This window comes from Triturus cristatus, chromosome 5_2 (assembly GCF_964204655.1).
Source record: "Triturus cristatus chromosome 5_2, aTriCri1.1, whole genome shotgun sequence".
Classification (NCBI taxonomy): Eukaryota; Metazoa; Chordata; class Amphibia; order Caudata; family Salamandridae; genus Triturus; species Triturus cristatus.
Genome location: NC_140588.1, coordinates 910,563,413 through 910,590,046, shown reverse-complemented (window position 1 = coordinate 910,590,046; position 26,634 = coordinate 910,563,413). Strand labels below are relative to the sequence as shown.

At 46.0% G+C, this 26,634-nt stretch overlaps 1 long non-coding RNA gene across 1 annotated transcript in view; it reads right to left on the bottom strand.

The window, feature by feature from the left end:
• LOC146829424 (uncharacterized) overlaps positions 1-26,634 on the bottom strand; it is a 70,150-nt gene that overhangs the window by 3,950 nt on the left and 39,566 nt on the right. The window contains exon 2 of the long non-coding RNA XR_014962243.1: positions 119-343. This is a non-coding gene — a long non-coding RNA (uncharacterized LOC146829424). The remainder of the gene's footprint in view (positions 1-118; positions 344-26,634) is intronic.

Here is a 26,634-nt window from a genome sequence, read left to right as displayed (position 1 = left end):
GAATGCAGAACAAATCAAAACATCCACCCCCAGTCAAGAGATCTGGGTTAAATCCATCATTCTTTTGCTCACCATGCCACCCCAGTTTAGACCTGGCCATATGCAAATCAGTCCTGACCTTGTGCCTCAATGGAACAGCCCAGCCCGAACTGCCAAGCCAGGTCCTCCCTGGACCGGAAACAAGCATCCTAGGACCGGTAGCGGGAATGGGATATACAGATTCCAAAGATGTATAATGTCTGTAGGTGAGAAGCATTAACACTAACACCATCAAATAGATATAGGCGAAGTGCAGGGAGCGGAGCTTCATTAACGGGAGACATATTTGGAGCAATGATACCACCTGTGGGGATAAAAGTAAATGATGAGCTGAACCAAAACCGAGCAACAGTAGTGTATAAAATGGCACTAGTACATCTGGAGCATTATTACTAATTAACACAGAATTAATTGCTATAAGCTCTATGGTTTTGCAAGACCGTCTCGCATTAGACATCCTTTTGGCTGAGAAGGAAGGGTGGGGGAGGTGGCTCTGTCACATGAGAAAGCTAACTTACTGCTGTTCATATATCCCAGACGAGCGGAGACAGATAGAGGAATTCACAGGGAACATATAAAATTTTCTGTATGCAAAGTGTGGGAAAGGTTTAAATAGAATTGGCAACTGGTTCTCAACAGCCGGCAAAGCGATAATAAAAGCAATATTAATGCCCATACTAATTGTCGGATTATGCTTAATAATCCTATATGTCTTATAATTGACTAAATATGTACTACACAAGAGACATGATGCTTATCAACAAAAACGTTTTAAAAAGGGCATAGGTAAAAGGGGAATAATGAACGATGACTTCATGAAGACACTACAACACACATGGGGGGTAAAGAGAAAGAGACGGGATACCTCCAAAATGAAACGAGATTTGATTGTGAAGGTGAAACCAACTATTATTAGGATGATATACATCATCAAAAGGAGGGAGTTTGAGAGAAATAGCCACATATTTAGAAATCAACATATTTTAGCACATTAGAAATGCAATTCAGAACGTATTTTAACATGAGTAAAACACATATTTTGCAATGGCTTATGAAATGTGTTAATATCCTTTGGTAGAATAAGTAAATAAAATAAAAACATATTGTAGAATGACAAACACAGATGTGAAAGATGCTATTAGAAACGATTCACTGAAATTGCCTGTATTTTTAAAATCTGCACCAAGCAGCTATACTGTAGCCTGTGCAGCGACTAGTTCCGAAGTTTCCTTTTGACCTTTGCTCATAGTAAAGTGTTCTGTGCAACAGTTTTACGATGATTTCATCTTAGAAATGTGCTGGCTTTAGTATTATGTTCATTTAGTTCCTCTCGCCCAATGTTAGATCATTTCAATTCAGAATAATAAAGTTATTGAAACTAAATAGAATAAATAGTGATATAGACTTAAAATGTTGCTTAAAAATTAACTCGATATATGTTTTCACAATTGATGACTAGTCATTGTTACTGTGGTGAAACTCACAATGCGCCATTAGCTTAGGTAAGAGGGATCTCAAGGGAACCTTCCTTCATTTAACAATTGTACCAGTAGACTGTATCAATTCAGATGACTAGAAAGTGGACTTTGGGAATCGGAAGAAGACGCATCATATGAATGACAACACCACCTTGCGAACTATTCTGATTAGACATCAAGGGAGAGCATCATAATGAACCGATGCATGTGTTGAAATGTTATAATAACGAGTGTTCCTAGCTAGTTAGACATTCTCACACACCTCTACTTTCCCTCTTACCCATCCATTAGTCTTGCTTCTGGATTTTCTCCTTATGGCCGAAACGCTTCTTCATGGAGATCTTTGAGGTGACTACTTTATTACATTTTGTGATCAATGCTACTGCACAGATCATTATTCTGAAGTTGCTACTGCAGCTTAAGGGAACTCATCAGGGTTTCCAGAACTACTCTTCAAGAAGATTTTGGCGTTCTATTCATCGCTGTCTTTCAGCAGAACTCTTTACGGGTTCTTATTTAGAATAGGTCCTTCAGTTAGATTCTTGGGTTTCTTTATGGAACACATGTTTTGATTGCTAATTTCTAACCTTCTTTTATATTTCTGTGCATTTTTCTAATTTGAATAAAGAAACATGAAATTCTAACCATATAGATAAATAAAGCCTTTAAAACTAAACCCAACCTCTCATCATTGACTCAACATAATCCTAAATGTCTCTGATGTTTGATGATCTTACTTTGTAGGTGGCTATAATTCTCTACACCGTGGAAAAAGTCCATCTGACCTCCCAGGAGCCTGGAGGATTCTCCATGGTGTTATTTGTAAGTGGGTGTATCTTAAGGTCTGAACCATCAAGGAGAGAACCTTTGGGCTCCAGCAATGTCTTGAGGTTTCTAATGTTGACAGTTGGTAATGACAGTTGATTTGTTATTATTTGATGAGGCACTGAATTTGGATGAAGAATAAAGGCACTCCTGACAAATGCGAAGTTTTATTGGCATCATCATTTAAATTACCTGGATTACCACATCGTAATTGTGTCAACAAACGACGAGACCTGTAAGTGCTACTTGCAGGGAGAAGACAGTGTGCATCGCCTCCTGAGAGCCATCCGAGCTGGATGTTGTGCACCTCTCCTTGAGAGCCATCTGCGCTGGACTACAGCTGCCCGAAGTGAACCAACTGTGCGCATTGAGTGTTCAGCACGCTGAGTGTATTCCAGCTACAGCTGGTAGCCGGGATCCCCTGAGAGGGAGTTCCCCAAGTTGTGGGACACCTTATAGGAGGAGTCTGGAAAGGATCACGGAAAGGAACATGAAACAAGCGGGTCATCCGGCTCTTCAAGCCTCGTTTCTAGGTCTCGCCTGAGCCAGCGCATGCGCTGCCCTGCGAGACATTTAGTAAGCGGGTTTTTTAAGTGCTACCAAAGGCATTTGCCGGCCACCAGCGTGCGGTTATGTGCACGTGCAGCTGCCATCTGGCATTCCTATCGCTCTCCCATGCCTCAACGCACGCCCCTCCCCCACCACAGAGCGCATCTCGCACGCGCTTTTCACCCCTCTCACTCTCACGCACGCAGCCGCCATCTAGCATTCCTCTCGCTCTCCCATGCCTCAATGCACGCCCCTCCCCCACCACAGAGCGCGTCCAGCTCCTCCCGCTGGCTGCTGCTGCTCCTGGCCACTTTCATGGCCAAGCGGCCGCGTCACTTTGTCCCTCTCCCCACGATCACTTTCAATTCCCTCCCCCTTGCCCTTCTCCTCACCCCTTGCCCTTTGTCCCCGTCTAGTTTGGATTACCCCGGACCCGTCTGACTCCACACGGGGTCCAGCTTTGCCGTTTAGCTCGGCTCGCCCTTCCCGTGCGAGTAAGATTTTTGTCCCCTTTCTTTCCCTGTTTGTCTCCTTTCCACCGGTCCCCTTTGCCCTTCTCCTCACCCCCTGCTTTCTCCGCCCGTCTAGTTTGGACTTCCCCGGACCTGTCTGACTCCACACGGGGTCCTGCCTTGCCGATTTACTCGGCTCACCCTTTCCGTGCGAGTAAGTTTTCTGTCCCTCTTCTTTCCCTGTGGGTTGCCCGCTGTCACCTCTCGTTTTCTCTCGGCCTTTCCACTATTCCCCCACCGAGGCACTCCTTCCCATCCCAACCCCTTTACCCTCACGTCGCGCGGTCCCGTACTCAAATCCAGCCATCTTTTCACTCCGGTATCTGGCACTTAAATAAATCGACCACACCGCTCACCATTCTTTGGCCCCGGTCTCTAGTTACCCTATGCCTGGACTTTTCTGCCAATTCGGGCACTGCCCACTTCACTCTTGTGCCGCTGTGATACCCGCTTTCGCCTTCACAACTCAACCGATCACTGCTCCTTGGCCTTCCTGAGCACCGGCACCTATGGCCACTCAGAAGACTCTAACCTACGACCGCAATACGTCGCCGTGGTCACCACCCTTTGCACGACTGTCCCCTTTTCTCCCTCTTTGGTCCAGTTTTTGAGAATTGTTTTTCCTTTACCCTGGCACTGTTCAAAATATGTGTAACCAGTCCTGATGATGGCCTAGAGTGTTACGGGCCGAAACGCCGTCGACTTCAACAGCGTTACTGTTGGCGCATTTATAAACATGGGCATTTGCTCTATTGTTCTTTGAAAATCTCATACATTTATTGTGTAAACTTTGGCATATTCAAAGTACCATTGTTCTCCCTGTTGCGCCGTTTCACCGCTGTATATACCACTTTATGTGTCACTTGCGCCGTCACAAACTCCACGAGCACTTGTGCACAGTATTCTTTCGGTTACACTTTCACTAAGTGTCACGCAGTGCTTTTAACCTATATGATATATACATATGAAGTAATATGTTCATCATGTGTTGAAAATACAACTCTTTCCTACGGACTTGGTCTCCTGTTGTCCTCTCTGTATGGATTCACTCCTCTGATACTTTAAGATACATCTCACCTTTGAATAACTTGTCCTTCCATTGAATTCCACGTTGAGACATTGTTGTCAGATATCATAGTTCTAATGTGCAGCAGGCTGAAAAAATGTAGCCAGCCTCACTCCCTCGCTTTAGAACATACAGTGTGGGGTCACGCCTTTACCCCCACCAGCACCCTTTTATTGCATAGCGATATATTTAAATTTTCTTCACTTACTGCAGGTCATTCATATATTATGTATTTGTATGTCCCCAAACAAATAAGCAAATGTCCACTATTGTATTCACATTTGACCAAAAGTAAAAAATATGACAGCTGATACGAGAGCTCCCAGCTGGCATCTGTTCATAATTTCAACAACATGCATGATTATCACACATTTGTTTCCAAAAATATTGTCTACAATATTATATCGGGGGGCATGTAACATCTACCTACTTATATCTCTATACTAAAATAATTGTATATCCCCCCCTCAACCCCATGTATTGCCTTAGCCAGTAGGTTTCGCCTATACGAAATCTATTAGCGTTGTCAATATTTTTTTTCATTGTTGCACAGCAGTTCAGATGCTGTGGAACATGACAAAGTAAATAAATAACACTATGAGACGGTCAAAGTAGGACGTGTCATAGCACTTTAAAAAAACTTTGAGCCATGTTGCACAGCAGGTCAACTCCTATCTGCCATGTCCACCAGGCACTAACATGCAGTAGAAATAACAGACTCTACTGACTGCACTAATTCTGTGCAGCATTCTGTGTTCTTATATTTCTTGTGTACATGTACCGTGATGTATGTTCTCCGTACAGTTGTGACTATTTGCGTCCCTTTATTTCGCTGGCTATGTTCACATAGACAAGTGCAACTAAAGCCCATACAGTGTTAGCAAATTTAAACAAGCATTGGCATAGCCAATAGGTATCGCTTTTGGGACCTTATGAGTGTTTAGCCATGCAACAGTCGATGTTGTTGCAACAAGGATATTGTGCTGCATAACTAAATACTTATAAGGTCCCAAAAGCGAGACCTATTGGCTATGCCAATGCTTGTGATTATATGCGGCCATTTTGTATTACAGTACTTCTCAATAAATGTTATGCATTTCAGCTTAATCGGCGGGCATCTTAGGCAATGTCAATGAAAAGTTTGAACATTTCTGTATGGAAATTGCTATAATTCAGTGCCATTTTCAAGAAAGGTCATAGAAACCACATACGTTGTATAAGCTCCATTAAAATAGTGCTACAACTGATTAAGTTCCTTTTGCTGGAAGCAAATAAGGTAAAAATATGCAGTTAAAGTTCTTGTAAATAAAAGGTGAACCATCTATACTTTGGAAAAGATGGAAGGAGGAGTTTCTATGCTATTTGATGGCAATTGATGGTAATAGAATGCCAGCTGATAGGGGAAAAAAATCCTATTGTACTCATTATGGTCTGAACTTCAAGAGGTCTTCAGGTCCTTGCCTAAAATTGAAAATGAAAACGAAAATCAGGCCGTAGATGTATTTTATAAAGCTCTTTTGAGACTAGATTTTCGTTTTAAGCCTACTATAAGCACCATGCCTGAGAGATATCATTTCTATACGAAGGGACAGAAAGAAGGAGGATCTATTGATGAATGTTTAACTGCATTGAGAAGCTTAATAAACGCATGTAATTTTGGAAACACAACAAATGAGATGATACCTGATCAACTCATGTTTAACACTAACAATAAACTCATCCACAAACATTCCTGGCTCATGGGGGATCCCACCATGGAAGAAGTGCTGGCTTCAGTGAAAGCTATAGAACAGTCCATGAACTGAGTTAAAGTGGTAAATGAAACCCAACAAGGTCAAAAGGAGAATGAGGTTGGTGCAGTTGCAGAAAAATATGTGAAAAATAAGAGCTATAAAAGTAGGCGCAAGGACAACAAACCGGACTGCTTTAGATGTGGAGATCCCAACCATTTAGCATCTTCAAGAAACTGTCCTGTACTCAACGAGTGCAACAAATGCAGAAGAAAAGGTCACTTTTCAAAGAGTTGCAGGGATGTAAAAAAACAACTTAAACATCAAGTCGCACAGGTGTCAGGAAGCACATCTTTCAGAGAAATTGAAAGTGAAGATGACATGGTCAAGGAGAGAAATGTAGTGTTAATGGTTAGTGTAGAAAATATGGAAGATGATGATGAGCCCATCAAACCACCTATGTGTAATCTGCAAGTGCTGGGTACACAATTGTTTTTGATGGCAGACTCTGGTTCTCAATTCACAATAATATCCCAGGCATATTTCGAAACCAAATTTGAAAATAAAATGCCACTTTTGTTTCAATCAGAAACAATAGCTGTCACTTTTAACGGACGACACATTGATTTCATAGGTCACTTTGTGGCCATAAAGTTCAAAGGAAGAGTGGCCCAGTAAAAGATTTATGTGGCCAATAAAAGGAGCAAATGTGCTTGGTTGGAAGGACCAAAGAAGACTAAACATTAAACTTGATCCTAATGCAGTGGATCCTGTATTGGTGCTACAACAGCTGCAAGCTAAATATATGTTCCTCCTGAGGAAATTCAAATACGGCCCCATCTTTGCTTGTAACACCATTACGCTGTTGCCCTCACTCAGGCCCCTTCAACCTTCATAGCGTTTCTTTCACGTTCTATACTGTTGCACATATTACACGACCTTTCCTGTTTCCCTGAGCTAAGTCCATTCTGAGACCCGGCTCGAAGCAACTAATCCCCCAAATAACATCTATTGACCCTTGGTGACCGTTCTCGGCCTCTCCAGTTGTTTTACGAATCACCATCTTCAACACGCAAACACGTCCTGTTGTAAATTAATTTAACCAAGGAATGGCTATGCCACCTGACCTATAGGGTCGGGTAGAGAACACGACCTTAGGGAAGGAATTTCTATTACCCATTATCCTGTATCTTGTACAAAGAATGTTTTCTTGTGGATGAGTTGTATTTTTATTGCACATTGTGGGGGTTGTTGCTTTAGGGGATTCAAGTGCAAAAGACTGTGAGCCACGGATTGAAGTGGCAGTCTCCTGAGAACCTACCACTGATGTACTTCTAGGACAACTGTACCTAGCTGCAGCTAATAAATTGAAGTTCCTATGCCAGACAGAGTGTGCCGTGTCTCTGTAATTTGGAAGGCGAACTCAGAAGATTTCAGGCGTACCCTGCGCCGCCAGGCTGAATGAGCCCGGTTCTTCACTCCTTCCCTAAAGTATTTAGTGAAAAATTGGGTCATTGCAAGGAACAATGAACAGGAAATAAAATTGAAGAGTAGTACAGAATCTATCAAACAAAAAGTGAGAATGCACCGTTCAGTGTTAGACAGTTGTTACAAAATTTTTTGGATCAAATGCTGAAAGAGGATGTCTTTGGATAGAAACATCGAAGTGGATTTCCCCTGTGGTTTTGGCCACGGAAAAAACTGGCAAACCCAGGTTGTGCATAGACTTGAGGGCACTTAATAAAAACATCATTGTAGATGGGCATCCTTTGCCAAAAATTAATTATCTGATTTTGATGTTCAATAGAGGCACAGTGTTTTCTACTTTAGACTTGCATAGTGCCTACCATCAATAGAACTTGGCAGAGAAGTTTATGTATTTGATGGTTTTTATCATACCCTGTGATGGGTACCAGTTCAAAAGGATGCCCTTCGGACTGTCATCAGCATCTTTGGTTTTCCAGAGAGCCATGCTATATATGTTCACGGATATGAAGAGTCAAGTATTAGAGGATGATAACCTAACTTTGCCAAAATCGGAGGAGGAACATTATAATGTACTTCAAGAGGTTGGCAGGAGACTGTCCAAGAGAGGTATTGTTTTGTGTGTTGATAAATGTAAATTGTGTTTGAGTCCCAGGTGGACTACTTGGGACATACAATATCTGCCAAAGGTGTGGTACCCAAAGAAAATCTTGTGGATGCTATCAAACAAGCACCCGCACCTACAGATAGAGAGAAATGTATGTCCTTTATCGGGTTGACTGAGTTCTATGGGAGATTTGTGAAAGAAGACAATCTTCTGGATGCTATCAAACAAGCACCTGCACCTAATGATAGAAAGAAATTGATGCCCTTTATTGGGTTGTGTGTGTACTATGACAGATTTGTGAAAGACTATGCCACTGTGATGGAACCATTGAGTAAATTGTTATGCAAACTTTGTGTGGGAAACTGACCAGCAAAATGCATTTGAATTGATTAAGTCACAAATTGTAAATGCACCTGCTCTCCAACCTTTTGCGGAAGGAAAGAAGTGTGTGATATTAGTGGATGCAAGTGCTTTTGGACTAGGGGCTGTGTTGTCACAGAGATCAGGTGGATGTGTATGCCTCTAAGACATTTAATAAATGGGAACGCATGTATTCCGTAATTGAACGTGAGTTATTAGCCTGTGTGTGGGCTACAACCCACTTTAGACATTTTATTTGGGGAAATCGTTTTGCTATTCTGACAGTTGACAAGCCCCTTGTACCCATTTTTTCTCCTGGTGGTGGAAGAAATTCTACTGCACACATTGCCAGGTTGCGCTCCACGTTATAGGAGAACAGTTTTGATATTAGTTATGTGCCTAGCAGAATAAATCAAGCAGCAAGTTTCCTGTCCAAGATGCCACAGCGAGAGGAGAATGTGAAAATAAATGAGGATGAGGATTTTGATGAGGTGGCTAGTGTAAATGATGTACGTGGAAAAAATGCAGACATGAACAACAAAGATATTTGAATTAGTGTATATGCTAAGGATGTTTAACTGAACATGGTAAAAAAATACCTTGCGGAAGGTGGACCAGGTATCAAAAGTCTTGTAGGTCCTTTATAGTCCTATGCACAGGTTGCAGCTGAGATGTCTATGAAGGGTGAATTGTAGTTTTGTAACGACAAATGGATTCCTCCAGTAAAACTGTGGAATCATCTCCTCAAATGGTGTCACCAAGGGCACAAAGGAATGACTGCATTGAAAAACCAAATGCGTGGACATTACTAGTGGCCATGGATGGATGTTAATGCTGGATGCTTTGTGAGACAGGGTGATGTATGCAAGGTTTCAGACAAATATTGCCAGACCAAGATACCCCCTATGTAAGTAACGCCATGGCCAGAGTGTGCATGGCAAAAGGTGGGGTTAGACATTGTGGGACCTTTAGTGGGCTTACCAGCTGTGAGCTTTGTAATAGCCCTTATAAAATCATTCAAAGTGGCCTGAGTTAAAGTTTGTCAAAAGTGTAAATACCTGTGCTCTGATTGAATTTCTCATGGAAGTATTTAGTAGAGAAGGCTTCCCTGAGAAAAGAATTTACTGACAATGGTGTGCAGTTCATTTCTAATGAGATGTCACAGATTCTCTGCACCCCTAAGATAAGGCATGTACATACAGCCTTATATGAACCAAAATGCAACAGTTTGGTGGAACGATGTAATCGTTTCTTGAAGGAAAGTATACACTTGGTTGTGGTGGGAAAGATTCCTTTCTTTGTATCTGTTCGTGAAAGGTTGTGGGCATATAGAATCACACCACATACTGTCACAGGTGTATCCCCCTTTGTGCTGATGAAAGGAAGACAACCCACCTCCCTGATCTGTCCATGGTGGTTGAAAATCAAATTCTCTAAGCACAAGGTTATGAATGAGCACGATATGACTGTTGTCATAAGAAAGGTCAGAAACAGGCAGTGCACTTCAAAGAGACAATATGACGCAGCACGCAAAGTAACCCCGTGCAATATAACTGTGGGTGACTTTGTGAGACTAAGAGGGGGTAGAAGAATGAGTAAAAGCATGAGCAAATTCTCTAAACCTATCAAGGTAATCAAAACCAACAACGGAAGTGTGATCACCAAAGATGGCAAATGCTGGAGTATGGAGAGACAATACAAGTGCAATATTGATGGGATTAGTAAAATGCCTTTGGAGTGCAGAAGTGATGCGGAAAATGATCAAATGGATGAACAAAGTCGGGTGGATAGTGAGTTGTTCATTGAGAAGAATGTGTGAGTAAGTGAAAATAGTTTGAAGACACAAGCTAAGGTAATTAATTCTACTTCTGACAGAGGAATGCTCTGTAGGCTCTAATAGCACAACAGCAAGTGATGATGACACTATAGCCAACAATGTGAGAAATGCTCCAAGGTCTAGAGATTCTTCAAGGAAAATATTATTTGATGATTAACTTGAAAATTGGTTCAAAACATTGTCAAGAAGGGAGATGTGTCATGTTTTAATCACACAGTATGTCTTTTATTCCCTTTCTGACCCTCTCCTGTTTTTCTCGGCCTCCCTTTCTCCACCTTTTCCCTCTCCCTTGTACTGACTGGATAATAGGCTCGTACACCAAATATTGATGTCTTGGTTCTAATATTGACAGTTGATGATGACAGTTTATTTAATAATATTTGATGAGGCACTGATGATGAATGTAGAATAAAGGCACTCCTGACAAGTGACAAGTTGTAGTGGCATTGCCATTTAAATTACCTGTATCACCACATAGTGCTTACAAGCCACCAAGAAGTTGTTTGATGGAATTAAAAACAGAATGAGATGTTTTATTTAGAGAGAGAATGTTCAAACACTTATTGTTACGCAATAACATCTGGCTTTCACTAGCGTTCATTACCTTCCCTATATTTGGTCCTACACGGTTGCACCACTGGAGATCTGTGGTGTTCACTACATTAGAAATGAAAAGTCCAGCACACGACATGTGCCAAGGCAAGGTTTATTCACCTCATCCATCAACCGCTTCCAGTAACTGACGCCTGCACAACCCCCTTGCATACCAAGATTCCACATGGAACCTTGGATGATGTCACACATCTTCCCTCTTTACAACAAAAGAAACTTAACAATATAACAAAAGGCATCCCTTGAGACAGGGCTTACAAGTACGTCGAATAATAAAACATCAGTTGTAAAGAAAATGAGAACACATTTAAGTGAAATTAACAAACATAGTCTTTTATATACAAAGGTCGTCTACGCACTCTTTGACTCCTCTCTCTAAAATTGACAGGCAAAGAACTAGACCTTGTTTGAGAAGAATCAACACCATCTTTAGAATAACAATTGCTACTACAACCCATTTCCATAAAAGCTGAATTTGAAGTGGATCTGACCACAACAATCCTGCTCTTATTCCAAATCCTACCACCATCACTCTTCACAGCATTCTTAAATAATTTAACAACTCTTCTAACTATTGTATACTTTGACCATCGTTGACAACCAACAGGAGCCCTAATTTTGACATAGTCACCCACAGTCATATCATTGGCTTGTACACATTTCTTTTCATCAAAGCACAGTTTCCTTGCCTTCTGTTGATCAAGTTCTTTGCACCTCCAATCACCAATATTGTTGTTTTTCAACCCTTTTTCAACACCATCCAACCTGGGCACAACTTGGAGTTGGAAGCCCCTCCTTTGAACAACTCAAAGGGTGTTCTCACGTGGTCGAGTGAGGATACATATGATAGGCTGTTATCCTGTCTTGCAGAACAGATTTCCAATTGAGATTACTTGGTCTTGCTAATTGAATGCTCTCTTTGAGAGTTTTATTCACCCTCTCCACAGCCCCATTGGTTTCTGGGTGATAAACTGAACTCATCTTATGAACTATACCACATTCTTTTTAAAATGTCTGCATTTCTGTTGAGCAAAACTGAGGACCATTATCTGAAAGAAGGAAATTGGGATAGCTTTCTCTCTTAAAGATTTCTTCTAAAAATGTCATCACACTTGCAGAAGAAATATCTCTAACAGAGCTTACTCCGATCCATTTTGAATAAAGATCTAAGACAACAATCAAATAAGGAGTATCACTCAAACCATGCAACTGACCAACTATGTCTATGGCAATTTCATCTCAGGGATGATTGGGTAACTTCCTGCAGACCATGGACATTTGCTTGTTTTTCAAAATGTTATCATGCACGCAACATTCTAAACAATCTCTGACCATCCTTTCAACTTATTTATCCATCCCTAGCCACCAGAATTACACCCTCAAACACTCTTTAGTCTTTACTATGCCTAGATGACAAACATGTGCAAAATTGAGTAGTGTTCTCCGTACGCCTAATGGTGGTATAAGTTTAGTTCCGAGAACAAGCATGTCATCCATCACCGATGCTGGGGCCCAATTTTCTTGTTTCCATTTATCTCAAGAACCCACTCTGGTCGACTGGACCTTTTTACTTGCCCAATAGCGTGGAGGGAGCAAACACAATTATCAAAGAATACCTTCCGCAATTTGACATAATTGAAGACTCGAAACTCAATTTCTATTTCTCTCGGGATTTTATTATCAAGAAAAACATCTGTAGATATAAGCACCTTAGCACAAGGCTCAACAGGTAAATGGGTACTAATACAAATGCCACTCTACGAAGAATCCGCATTCGACTGAATATAAACAAAAGTACAGCCTCTAAAAGCATGAGGTAGATAACTACCAAGCTAATGTCGATATTAGGAATCATTAAATCAAAGCATTTCTGTCCCTACTCTATCCTAGATGACATCCCTGCTTACCATTCCCTTAAGACCTAAGAAGTCTTCACTTAGAGAGCTTGATCTCAAACGCTCCTTCTAGCTCCTCGCCTACCTCTTCTCTGCTCAACCCTCGGGGCGCTGTCCCTAATACGAAACCCCAAATCACAGAACACGCCCTCCGGCACACCTCCTCGACCAGGTCTTCTTCCAGTAATTTTCCATCCAGCTCTGTCCATCTTCCATCGTCCATCAGCTTGGCCTTGAGTCCCAGACACCGTCGGCACTAGGAGTTGCGATTGGCACATTCCAATGCACTCCCATGTCTGGCTTCCTCCATAATTCAACTGTTAGACAAAGACCTTTTTACTAACAAACCAACTGTCCTTGCACCTGCGGTGAGATCATGGGATGGAGAAATACTTCGCATCTTTTAACTCTACGATTTACTGCAGCCCAAAACCTCTACTAGAATAAATCACTTGCGGCCTACCGCATTCAGCTAACATAAGAAATACCAGGCCTTTCTTCTCAACGATATATGTGAATTCGGGCCTCTACTAGGTTAAACACACTATTAAATTACATTCTAACATTAGTGCTTTTACTTTCATATACGTGGATAAACGACATACATGAGTTAATTCAATCAGGTTACACGTTTAGCCTAATACATTGCATTAAACAGGAACTAATCGTTATGCGTTTTGATAAATACATTCACAATATATTTTCACGTCTCCTAACGCCTCTACATTGCGACATAGCTGATACATTTCTCAATGCATTTCGCGCAGCATAACTAAAGATACATTCATTATATGCGGGTGCCAACTAACAGTGAATATGATGCACCCCTCCAATTTTCAAAACCTTTAGGCGCTACATCATTCCCCCCTTTGATGACAACTGTCATCACACCATCATTCTCATTCCTCCTGGAATAAAAGCTGATCTAAACTGCAGTTGCTACCATCCTACCATGTCGGATCCCTTCCATCCTTTTAAGATTCTGATATTGATGGTCCTGCAATCTCGCCATTCTCTGCTCATTTGCTCTGAGGGCTCTTTCGGCCCAATTCCCTCTGTACCACTCCCAAGCTCTTAAGAGTCCCCACAAACAGATCACACATACCACTGCAGTTATAATTGGCTTCAACACAAATCCCAGGAATCCCATTGCCAGGTTCGCAAACCAAGTCCCCACTCGACAAAATCCTTGACCAATCTTTTCCCACACATTCTCTTCCGTCAAATCTAGTATTTCCTTATGGATCGTGGTGATGTTAACAATGTATTTCTCCAGGTCCTTACTGTTGTCTGGAATATACGTGCAACATTCTTGGACCTTCAGCAATTTACAGACTCCGCCCTCTTTTGCCAATAATACGTCTAACGCAAGTCGATTCTGCAAAACCATATTCCGTATCGACAACATTTCTCCATTCACCAACAACAATGACCTCGCCGAATTCATTGACAATTCATCCACCACAGTCGCCAACCTTCTTATTTTCACATCATTCAGGACCACACCCAAACTAGGTATTGTCACTCCGAATATATCACCAATCACCATTCCTGTATTTGCAGCTCTACGCACTTTGGAATGACGTCCCGTCTCTAATAGCTTCAAGTCTTCAGTATGATAAATCTTGGGGAAGATGATTGCCAAATAACACGTACCATACCAATTCGCAGGCAATATCACATATGCGTTTCTCCCACACACATAATACACAGTCGGAATCACCTGTACCGAACCTTGCAAGAAATTCTTAGCAGAGTCCTCCATGGTAAAGGTATGTTCACACGTACTATGCCCCACTAGAACCTTCTCCTTGGGAGTTTGAGGACGGTCAACACACAATTTCCCCTTCTGTACCTCCTCTAATGCAATCGGTCCATAACTTCCCTTAGATTTAGGCAATCTCTCCTCATCCGTCCAGTCCACTGGACTATCTCCTGTATTCCGTGTCTGGGTCAGTTTTCTATACCTATCCTCTATCTGACCTATGAACTTCTTTTCCGTTTCGGACAACCAACATGTCAGATTATGTCTATGTGCATAAGCTGTATCTAGCTTCACAGTTGGTCTAAAATACTTCCGAAGCCTATCCTCTGTCTTGTAATAATCATACTTATTCAAATGCTTGTATGCCGGAACTTCAGGAAGTACTGTATCATAATTTGAGAAGAAATACTCAAACTGTTTCCTTTCATAAAACAAACTAAGCAATAGGCTGCAAGAAATCCCATATGTCAGTGGGAGATGATGGTACCTAATACCCTCGTCTACTGAAGCAGGCAATTGCATGCACACATAACAATCTTTCGCATCCATCGCGTCCACATACTCATACAACAGCTTCGCATATGCATTAAGTTTAAAATCATCCCTAGACAAATCTATATGAAACATACAACTCTCTTCGAGCGTCTGAGCTCTCTGATCTCTAATAGTGACCCCTCCCTTGTGGAAATTTAGCTTGTAACTGCACATTATCTGCGCCATCTTGCCTCTCCCCAGCGCCACGCACAGCGAATGCACGGCCGCCATTTTAGGCGCCCCAATCTCTCCCCGCTCATTCTCGATCGCCAGCGCTTTCCCCTGGCGCTGCGAGCATCCCCCGCGCGCCGGCCACCCCCGCTCTCTCATACACGGGCCATAAACCCTCTCATTCTGCGCGACCCTGCCATGGAACCACATCCCACGCCTGACCGACATCCCATACATGGTCATGCCTCTCTTTGATAACCCCCTTCCTCTGCGCCCCATTTGTAACGCCCTGAACGTCTCAGGATCGTTTAACAGACACGACAATGAGGACGCAACCACTTGTGAAGGGTTAGTTCTTTTAATGAAGGCAAATAAAATACAAAGAACAAACAAAAGTTATAGTCACTGGAATCCTCCAGGCTAAGTACGTTACCAGCCCACAGCACGGATGGTCCTAACCGTCCTCTGCATATACGCCGATCCCGGCGTATGCCAACAGAGGGCAGAAATGAAATGGCCGACAATGCCAATCGGTAGGCTGTGAGGGGCACGAAGAGTGTTGGGGAGAATCGAGGAGTCAGGGAAACACCCAGCCGGGGTCTCTACCTGAAGGGAGCAGCCGCTCAACCTCTTCCTCAGACTGCACCGGGACGCGGAGTCACCTCCTGGTGATGCGTCACCGATACCCCAATCACAAGCAAGAAGACTGAACCGAGAGCAGCCGCTCGATCGATCCTGTGGACTTCCGAGTCTGTAACGCGGCAAACACCTCCTGGTGTGCGTTACAGCTGGCAGTCCCTGTGTCTCTGGTCGGGCTGGGAGTTACGACTCCAACCAGCAAAAGCGCCACTGCGCTTAGACTCAGCCGAGTCAAAAAGCGAAGCTCAATGGTTGACCGGTAGAGCTTCCGGGTCCTTCACAGGTGACGATGGGGCAAGACACGGCCCAGGGAGTAACGACTCGACCTACCTCCGTTCTTGCCTTACTGGAGCACCACTCCGGAACACTGCTCTTCACGAAGCAGGTACGTCGGTGTAAACACAATATCCGACAGCCTTGTACCTCCCGGTTCCTCCCTTTATAGGGCGTGTTTTCCTTGAGTTATGTAACAGCTCTCCTGTTTACATAAGGGCGTGTTTCCCTTGAGTTATGTAACAGCTCTCCTGTTTACATAAGGGCGTGTTTCCCTTGAGTTATGTAACAGCTCTCCTGTTTACATAAGGGCGTGTTTCCCTTGAGTTATGTAACAGCTCTCCTGTTTACATAAGGGCGTGTTTCCCTTGTATGACAGGAATTCTTGACAGTACATCCTCCCTCTCAGCGGCTCCCCACGGGTCCAGCGCTGGCAGGAAAACGCCGATGGAACAAGGAGACCAAGCGCGGAGCATGAACCCCTTCAGCCGGTTCCCATGAATGCTCCTCCGGGCCATAGCCTTTCCACGCAACCAGGTACCACAGCTTCCCCCTGCGCCATTTGGACGCCCGTATGCCCGACACTTCATACTCCACCTCCGACTCCACGCATACCGGCCTAGGTGTCCCAGACGGCTTGGAGGGTGCTGGTTTGAGCAATGATACATGAAAGACAGGGTGTATCCGCAATGACTGGGGCAAGCACACCTTCACGTTCACGGGACCCATACACTTGGTAATTCGATAGGGGCCCATGTACTTGGGATGGAACACACTGTTCTTTCGAAACCTCATGTTTCTTGTGGATATCCAGACGTAGTCTCCAGTGCGGTACAGTGGCCCGGGCCTTCTCTTCCTATCTGCCGCAGCCTTGTATCTTCTCTTGGCCTCTATTAGGACAGCCCTTGAGCGCATCAACGTGTCTTTTATGTGTGCCACCCTGTCCGCTGTGGCGGGAATCCTGTCCTCTCTGAACGGATGTAGAAATGGCAAGAACCTGGGATGTTGGCCATAGTTGCTATAGAACGGAGATGACTGTGTGGAGCTGTGAGTGGCGTTGTTATAGGCTATCTCTGCAACCCATAGCAAGTCGACCCATTCTTCCCTGCCCTGGTCCACAAAACATCGCAGATACTGTTTGAGCGTTTGGTTCAGGCGCTCGGTTTGGCCGTCCGTTTGAGGGTGGTAGCTGGTGGACAGGGTGGTCTTAACATGCAGCGCAGTGCACCAAGTCTTCCAGAATTGCGCAGTAAACTGCGACCCCCGGTCCGACACGATCACCCCAGGTAATCCATGCAGTCGTACCACATTCTTTAGGAGTAGTGACGCCAATTCCCCGGCCGTAGGGACTCTCTTGCAGGGGATGAAGTGCCCCATTTTCGTCAAGTAATCCACCACCACCAGTATTGCCGTCATCCCCTGGTCTACCGGTAGGCCCACCACGAAGTCCAGTGATATGCTATCCCATGGTCTATCCGGGGTCGGAAGTGGATGTAAGAGCCCTTGGGTTCGGCCATGGTCGGCCTTCATGGTAGCACACGTAGGACACTCCTGTCCCCACCTCCTGACATCCACTCTCATGGTTGGCCACCAGAAATGCCGTCCCATGCTAGCCACCGTTTTTTCAAAGCCCAAATGACCTGCGCATGGAGAGTCATGGCACCAGATGAATGCTTGTTTCCTTAGCCTAGGCGTGGGTATCAATAGGCACCTGCCCTTCAGGGGTATCCCGTCCTTCAGCTGCCATTCTCTGTGACTGAGGAGCCACCTCCGCCATGCGAATGACCTGATCCCTCTCTTTATTCCCCTCAGGAAAGTATCCGGTTGGATAACCCCCAATACCATCCTCGGGGAAATGATGGAACGCTCGGTTGCAGGCAATGGTTCCTTAACTGCAGATTGACGGGACAGGGCGTCCGCCTTCCGGTTTTCCGTCCCCGGCCGATATGTGATGCGGAAGTTGAACCCCGCAAAGAAGATCATCCACCGCAGCTGCCTGGGAGAAAGGTGTCTAGTGGCCGTCATGAACTGTAGGTTCCGATGGTCCGTGTACACCGATACCACATGTCTTGCCCCCATCAACCAATGCCTCCATTCGGTGAAGGCGTCCTTGATTGCGAGAAGCTCCTTCTCCGCAATATGGTAGTTGCGTTCTGCGTCGTTGAGTTTGCGGGACATGTACGCAACGGGATGAAGCACCCCTGTGTCGTGGTTGCGTTGGGACAAGATAGCCCCCAGCGCCACATCCGACGCGTCCGCTTCCACCACGTAGGGGAGATCCGGATCGGGGTGAGCCAACACCGGCGCCTTACCAAAGGCGCTTTTCAGGGCCTCAAAGGCTTTGTTCGCTTCAGGGGACCAGACAAACTCCTTGGACTTCCTCAGTAGCTGTGTGATTGGGGCCACCACTCCTGAAAATCCATCTATAAACCGCCTGTAAAAGTTGGCGAAGCCAATGAAACTTTGGACGTCCTTCACGCTTTGGGGCACCGGCCATTCTTTCACCGCCTTGATCTTTCGTTCTGCCATCTCCTGTCCCTCTGGACTCAGCATCACTCCGAGGAATTCCACGGATGTGACGTGGAAGTCACACTTGCTGAGTTTACAAAACAGCATGTTTTCCCTCAGCTTTTGGAGCACAGCTTTGACGTGGTGTACGTGCTCCTCCACACTGGACGAATAGATGAGGATGTCGTCGATATATACGACCACGTAGATATCCAACTCCTCTCTGAATACCTCATTCAAAAAGTACTGAAAGGCTGCCGGGGCGTTGCACAGACCGAACGGCATGACGAGGTACTCAAAAAGGCCGAACCTGGTCTTAAAGGCGGTCTTCCACTCGTCTCCGTCCCACATGCGCACCAGATGGTATGCCCCTTTCAAATCCAACTTGGTGTAGATACGAGCTTTCTTGACCTGTTCCAGAAGTACACTGATGAGAGGCAAGGGGTACCGATTTTTTATGGTTATCGCATTCAATGCCCTAAAGTCCACACAGGCTCTCAGCTCCCCATTAGCCTTCGGGATGAAGAAGAGTGGCGAGGCGGCCGGAGACTTGGACGGGCGGATGAATCCTAGCTTGAGGAGTTTATCCAGGTACCCCCGGAGATGCACGTTTTCAGGCTCCGTCAGGGCATACAGCCTGCCGCTGGGAACGCTGGCCCCTGGCACCAGGTCGATCTGGCAGTCAAACTGTCTATGTGGTGGTAGCACTTCCGCCTTCACCTCATCAAATACATCCTCAAAACTGTGATAAGCCTGGGGGAGAGCCACATCTTTTTCTGCCGCGGTAGCCACCGTCTGACTCCCGCTCTCATCTGCGTCAAGGGATTCCGTTCTTATTCCACAATGCAGGATGCAATACGGTGACGTCATTTCGATGCGATGTGTTGGCCAATCCACAAAGGGGTTGTGTTTCTGTAGCCACGGCAATCCCAATATGACGCCATATTGGGGCGCTCGGATGATGTTAAAATCGATTTGTTCCAAATGGTTCCTCCCATATCTCATCGGAAGGACCCCCGTGTGCTGTCCGATGGGCCCCGTCACCAATCGCCTTCCGTCTACCGCATAGACGTCTTCGGGTACTGCTTTGGGAAGAAGCACTAGCCCTAGCCTGCATGGCTCGTTGTGGTCCATAAACATGCCAGTGGCCCCTGAATCCACCATGGCCACAACGGGTATCCACTGGTCATGCACTCCCATGTGCACCGTGATAAACAGGTGTCGTTGTCCCTTAGTGACCGAGTTGGAAAGTGAAGGGATGGATGAGTGACTCCGAGATGCCCCTTCTCTGGTCTTGGAGTCCTCTAGTTTTCCGCCGGTATGTCCACCACGGCTGTTACCGACCGGTTGGCCCGATAACGTGACGTCTTCGGTTTGGCAGGGCATTCACGTACGTAGTGGCCTTTTTTGCCACAATATAGGCACAATCCTTGTTTACGGCGTGACTCTTTCTCCGTGGCTGTGAGGCTCGCTCGTATTGCGCTGATGTCCATGGGTTCTCCCTTGGATGCGGTGGAAGTTTCAGGACTTCCCACCGTCACATAGGATGGAAGGGATTTTCCTTTTCTCCCATGATCCCCCTTTCTTTCACTTAGCCTATGTTCCAGCCGTAATACCAGGTTGATAAGGCCCTCACATGTCTTGGGTTGAGGGTCAATATGAGCCACGGCGTCCTTGAGCTCATCGCACAGCCCTTGATGGAAGAGCGCCGTCTGTTTAGCAACAGGCCACTTGGTTTCCGCAACCAGCCTTCGGAACGCGTTGAGATACTGCACCAGGTCGTTGGATCCCTGTCTCAACTCACGCATTTCACGGTCCGCCGTGTACGAGTCAGCCCTTCTGTCGAATACCTTCAGGAATTCCTCGCGAAAAGCACCCCAATCACATAAGAGGGGGTCGTCCCTGCTCACCAGAGGTACGGCCCATTGTGCCGCGTTTCCCGCCAAATAGGATATAAGGAAAGCCACACGAGCCTGACTCGTGGGGAACGCCTTTGGTTTGCACGATAAATGTAGCGCCACTTGTGTGAGGAATACCTGCACTGTGTTAGGATCCCCACTGTACCTCTCTGGTGTTGCCAAGGGGATGGCTACCGGCATTTCCACTACTACCGCAGGGGTCTGGTTCGTGAGGGAGGTGCTGGGCGTGAGCGGGTCCAATTGGATAGCATCCAGTCTGGCTTTTACATCGGCTGTTTCTTGCCTAGAGGCAGCCACTTCAACTTGCATGGCCGCTAAAGCAGCCAGCACATCATCAAGTGTTGCCATGTCTGTTATCGACCGGGAGACAGTTAGTGTTATTAAGGTCGGATATTTTGTAACGCCCTGAACGTCTCAGGATCGTTTAACAGACACGACAATGAGGACGCAACCACTTGTGAAGGGTTAGTTCTTTTAATGAAGGCAAATAAAATACAAAGAACAAACAAAAGTTATAGTCACTGGAATCCTCCAGGCTAAGTACGTTACCAGCCCACAGCACGGATGGTCCTAACCGTCCTCTGCATATACGCCGATCCCGGCGTATGCCAACAGAGGGCAGAAATGAAATGGCCGACAATGCCAATCGGTAGGCTGTGAGGGGCACGAAGAGTGTTGGGGAGAATCGAGGAGTCAGGGAAACACCCAGCCGGGGTCTCTACCTGAAGGGAGCAGCCGCTCAACCTCTTCCTCAGACTGCACCGGGACGCGGAGTCACCTCCTGGTGATGCGTCACCGATACCCCAATCACAAGCAAGAAGACTGAACCGAGAGCAGCCGCTCGATCGATCCTGTGGACTTCCGAGTCTGTAACGCGGCAAACACCTCCTGGTGTGCGTTACAGCTGGCAGTCCCTGTGTCTCTGGTCGGGCTGGGAGTTACGACTCCAACCAGCAAAAGCGCCACTGCGCTTGGACTCAGCCGAGTCAAAAAGCGAAGCTCAATGGTTGACCGGTAGAGCTTCCGGGTCCTTCACAGGTGACGATGGGGCAAGACACGGCCCAGGGAGTAACGACTCGACCTACCTCCGTTCTTGCCTTACTGGAGCACCACTCCGGAACACTGCTCTTCACGAAGCAGGTACGTCGGTGTAAACACAATATCCGACAGCCTTGTACCTCCCGGTTCCTCCCTTTATAGGGCGTGTTTTCCTTGAGTTATGTAACAGCTCTCCTGTTTACATAAGGGCGTGTTTCCCTTGAGTTATGTAACAGCTCTCCTGTTTACATAAGGGCGTGTTTCCCTTGAGTTATGTAACAGCTCTCCTGTTTACATAAGGGCGTGTTTCCCTTGAGTTATGTAACAGCTCTCCTGTTTACATAAGGGCGTGTTTCCCTTGTATGACAGGAATTCTTGACACCATTGTCCGAACCGATCCCAGGCCATCACCTAGCCCTGCGGATGAAGTTTATTGCCCCTACTGTAAGGGAAACACCCCACATCAAAGGGATTACAGTGGATCAAAGCCCCTACCCCCTGAGACCCGGCCGGTTGCACACACCCCCGGGAATTGGCGGAATGTCCAGCTGCGTGATAGCCATCTCCTACTGTAGATGGGGTGGGGACTTCTACTGTAGATATGTGTGGGAACGAGCTTGAAGTGGGGGTTCCAAGGATGCCTTTCCGTACATCAAAGTCTCAATAAGAATGTACCATGTGTAATAAAGCAATAAACCTGTGTATAAGAGGCCAGGCCTCAGAGATGCAGTTAGAGCACCTCGTGACGATACCTTGCTGTCTGATCTGATGTGTTCTGCTCCGACGGAATAAAACTTTGTTTCCTGCCTTCCAGTCTCCGGCGCCTGCCTCTTTCATTGGTAAATTATCGAGTGGTATGAGAGGCGATTACCGCCGGGCAATACTTGAAGGGTTATCGACTGAAATTGCCGCTACCATTTAACAATTGGCGCCCAACGTGGGGCCCATCAGAGACACGTGGATCCAGTGGGAGAGGTCCTGACGACAGAGTGAACGACTGCAACGATCGGGAGAGCTCCTGCCCAATAGACCCTCGTCTGGCTGCCGATCATCCGAACTTCACTGGTTCCGAGCAGACCTCTCTCGAGTGATCTACGGTCCTGACTGGGAACCATCAGGAGTGCCGCGGCAAATACGGAGAGTAGAGGACGATCGGGCGCTGGAGGCGGAAGACGAGAAACTGTCCACGCGGTCCGGGTAAGGTCGTGATACACGACAAATTGCGAAATAATTGATTGATTGTTTGAAGTTTTGGAATACTAGTATTGCTCATTGATTGTGCTCATTGATTGTTCTCTTTGAGATATTCGCTGTCTACAAACGGGGAGGAGTAGAAATACTCTCTCTCTCTCCCTTTGCAGATAGTGAAGGGTAGGTAACGCAGACTTTTGTCCCCGTTGAAACCCGTCGTGCCTATCTTTATCTCCCCACTGATTGATTGTCCGAACATTGATTGTTTTGAAGAATAGTGCTCTTTGAGATATTCTCTGTTTGCAAATAACGTAGAATAGAAATATTCTGTCTAGTCTTTGCAAATAGTGAAGGGTAGGTAACGCAGACTTTTGTCCCCGTTGTAACCCGTCGTGCCTATCTTTATCTCCCCATTGATTGATTGATTGATTGTCCGAACACTAGTTGTTCGATATTGGTTCTTTGGAGGTATTCTCTGCTTACAAATAACGAGGAATAGAGATATTCTGTCTAGTCTTTGCAAGCAGTGAAAAGATAGGTAGTGCTGACTTTTGTCCCCATTGAAACCCGTCATGCCTATCTTCTCCCCACTGATTGGTAGTTGGTTCTGCCCGGACCGCTTATTAGAGGTGGACCATCTGGCTCCACTGGAAGGCACCCCTAATAAGGACATGTTCACTAAATATGGACTAGTCGCCGTAGCTTATACCAAGCTATGGCATAAATATACAAAGAAGGACCCCGAGAGTCAGTGGCCACTGATGGGATCCTTCGACGACCATAAGATAGAAGTGCTAGAAATGGCTCTGCGTAGCAATAAGACGACGCCTACTATGCTTGACAGTATCGGCATGTGGCGCAAAGAAGCAACGCAACGGAAAAAGAGGGAAGAAGTAAAAGCAGAAAAGGAATTACGAAAGGCAGCTCACCTTGCCGCTAGAAAGCTAGAAGAAGAAATAAAGGAGAGAAGGGAAACTAAACTAAGACAGGAGCCCGAAACCTCAGGCCAGTACGCTGTTAGGACCCCCTCTATGCTCTACCCTGAGTTGTCCTCTAAGCAACGAACGAATGACGAATTACTATTAGGTCCCCCAATCATTTACATGCCCCCTCCATACGCACCCTCCCAATCGGTAGTGCAACACCCACAACCCCCAAACACGAGCGAAAGCAGTACAGGGGCCTCGGTCCTCACGGCCTCCGCGCCGGCCGAGCCTCTTGTACTGAACACAACGTCGGCAACGACGTTGGATGACCCTGAGATAAGAAAGAAAGATTCCACCAGAATGAATCGATTAACAAAGGATGAACGAGCAGGAATTGACAAGATAGTAGGGACACTGGTGGAGCGGAAGGAAAGTGAGGAGTATATAACGGACGTGTATAACTCGTATGCCGACAGCCGCAGACGACACTTTGTCGTACGACTTTGTTATCACGCCCTGAATGCATATGAGGATAGGTACCACGATAAAGGTCCCGAAGGCTTAGCGGCCCTATATAGGAAGGTAGACATTGGGGAAGAAGGAGAGGGCGATGTGATGAACCTCTTCACTCGCACACTCGAGGTCTATCGACACCTTAAAGAACACAGGCAGACAACCAAAACAGAAACCCCCATAGCGGCTAAGCCCCAGGAAGGAAGGACTGATACCATGATGCCCATCAAAGAGGCCGCCCCCTACTGGGTCCCCCCACGAGGTCAGGGAACACATGACGACATCAACCACCAAGATGCGAAGGGGAGGGTTGTATATAATTGGGTCTACCAGCCGTGGGACCGACAAGATATTTTGACCTTTAGAAAAACTCTACCCGACTTAAGAAAGAACCCGACTGCCTTCTACACCGAACTAGGTACAGCCTTAGGCTCAACAATAATGACTTTAGCAGATATCGACTTGTTCTTCGGATTATGTCTGCCGGCTGATGTGTGGAAACAAATCCGGAAAGTTGACCACGCTGAGCCGTTCGGATATACCTGGGTACAACTCGATACCATAGATAAACAGCGAGAACCAGGACAGAAACCCCCGAAAGCCATATTAGAGCTCCCAGACAAGATTGTACTTAAGTTGAAGACTCTAATCCCAGAAAGAAAGGTAGATTGGTCAATAGTGACGGCTTGTCGCCAGAAACCCCAGGAGGATGTGTCTGAATACTTCTCTCGGTTCGAGACTGTGTTTTCCGATTATAGTGGCCAGGACATGACCACTGCAACTGGACATCACCTCTTTGTCCAGAATTATGTGAAGGGTCTATCACAAGAAGTTTCTCAGAAGCTGCAGACCAGCGAGAGTAGTTGGGCAGCCTCCAAACCCGCAGCTATCCTCCAGATGGCCCAATACTACGAAAACCAAAAGAATGAGAACGATAGGGCGTCAGAAAGGAAGAAAAAGGAACTAAAGGAGAGGGTAATGATAGCACAGTTGCAAGGGGTGACCATAGGAAGAGAACCCCCGAAAGGGAATTACCAACCAACCGCCCCTAGAAAGCTACCCCCTAGAGACCATACCCCTGCACCCTACAACGGACGGAGAGACTTAGATGGGAATCAATGTGTGTTCTGTAGAGGGTTCGGACACTGGAAATCCCAGTGCCCGGTCCTTCTGGAAATGAACAAAAATAGGGACCCCAGAGACACAGCATATGACCCCAGAAATAGAGGACAGGGACGAGGGTACACGAACGACGCCATCAACGACAGGCCAGGCAGACCAAACACCTTTGATCGCCCCCGACAAAACCAGTGTCAACAGTCCGACTATGAAAGCACCCATGACTTCGCATAGGACCGCCAGGGGCAAGGGAGGGATCCAGTCGAACTCCGTGTTGACCAGCAAGGTCCTTACGTCACTGCTAAGGTCTTGGGCACAAAATCTCCATTCCTGGTAGACACTGGGGCGACACGTAGTGCGTTATCCAAACGACTGATTCCTAGGGCACCCTTGTCTGGCTCACATGTAACCTCAATAGGCTTCGATGGAACGCCCTCCACTAACCCCTTATCAGCACCAATCTCCTTTGACTTAGAAGATAACACCACTGACACGACCTTTCTGCTCTCCTCCAACACCCCCTATGCTATTATGGGACTTGATTTGCTAAAACATTTTCGAGCTACCATCAGATGCTCCCCAGACGGAGTTCGAGTCATCCTACACGATAACCCAGATCTGTCCAGACCCTGTCACACACGGCGTATGCTCTCTATAACCGATGCTGACATGTCCCTACTCGACACATTACCTTCACATCTATGGGCTAAAACCGACTCAGATGTAGGGCGCATGGTGATCGACCCGGTACACATAACCGTCCGACCGGACGCAGTGCTCCCAAAGCTTCCACAGTATCGGATATCACCCGAAGGCGAGAAGGCATTGGTGGAAATCATCGAGTCCCTAGTCGAGGCAGGAGTGGTAGAAGAAGTAGTCAGTAATGTTTGCAACAGCCCTATCCTACCCATTGTAAAGAAGCAAGGCGAGGGAGATGAGAAAGCCTACCGTTTCATTGTTGATTTGCGGGAGGTTAACAAAGTAGTCATACCCCAGTACCCCGTGGTCTCAGACATCACCACCATCCTCACCCTGATTCCATC